The sequence below is a fragment of the Balaenoptera physalus genome, assembly GCF_965194825.1.
Source record: "Balaenoptera physalus genome assembly, chromosome: 14".
Classification (NCBI taxonomy): Eukaryota; Metazoa; Chordata; class Mammalia; order Artiodactyla; family Balaenopteridae; genus Balaenoptera; species Balaenoptera physalus.
Window position 1 is genome coordinate 78950281 of NC_138893.1, and position 403 is coordinate 78950683.

Sequence of the window (403 nt, forward strand, 5' to 3'; positions counted from 1 at the left end):
ACAATTTAAAAAAAAAAAAAAAAGAATGCTGAGCTGGAAAGGTTTGGGGGAAGAATCCCAGGCAGAGGGCCCAGAGAGCTGGACTGGTATCAGAGCTGCGCTCCCGGAATGAATGCCCAGGGGAGCCACCACCCAGGGCCAGGGGAGCACGGGGCCCAGAGAGCTGTGTTAGCGATAGCTGGTGAGAAATCGCCCACCACCCTGCACTGGCCTCTGTGGAGAGGCTGGCTGGGGGCGTGTGGCTGAGACATGGAGGTCTGAGTGGGACCTCCTATTTCGGTCACCCTGACAACCAAAATTTGGTATGGGTATTTGCTCCACTGCGCCCAGGGAGAGAGAAAGTCAGCAGGCTCGGTGGGGGCAGACCCTGGCTCAAACCACTCACCAGAGCAGAGGCCCTGGT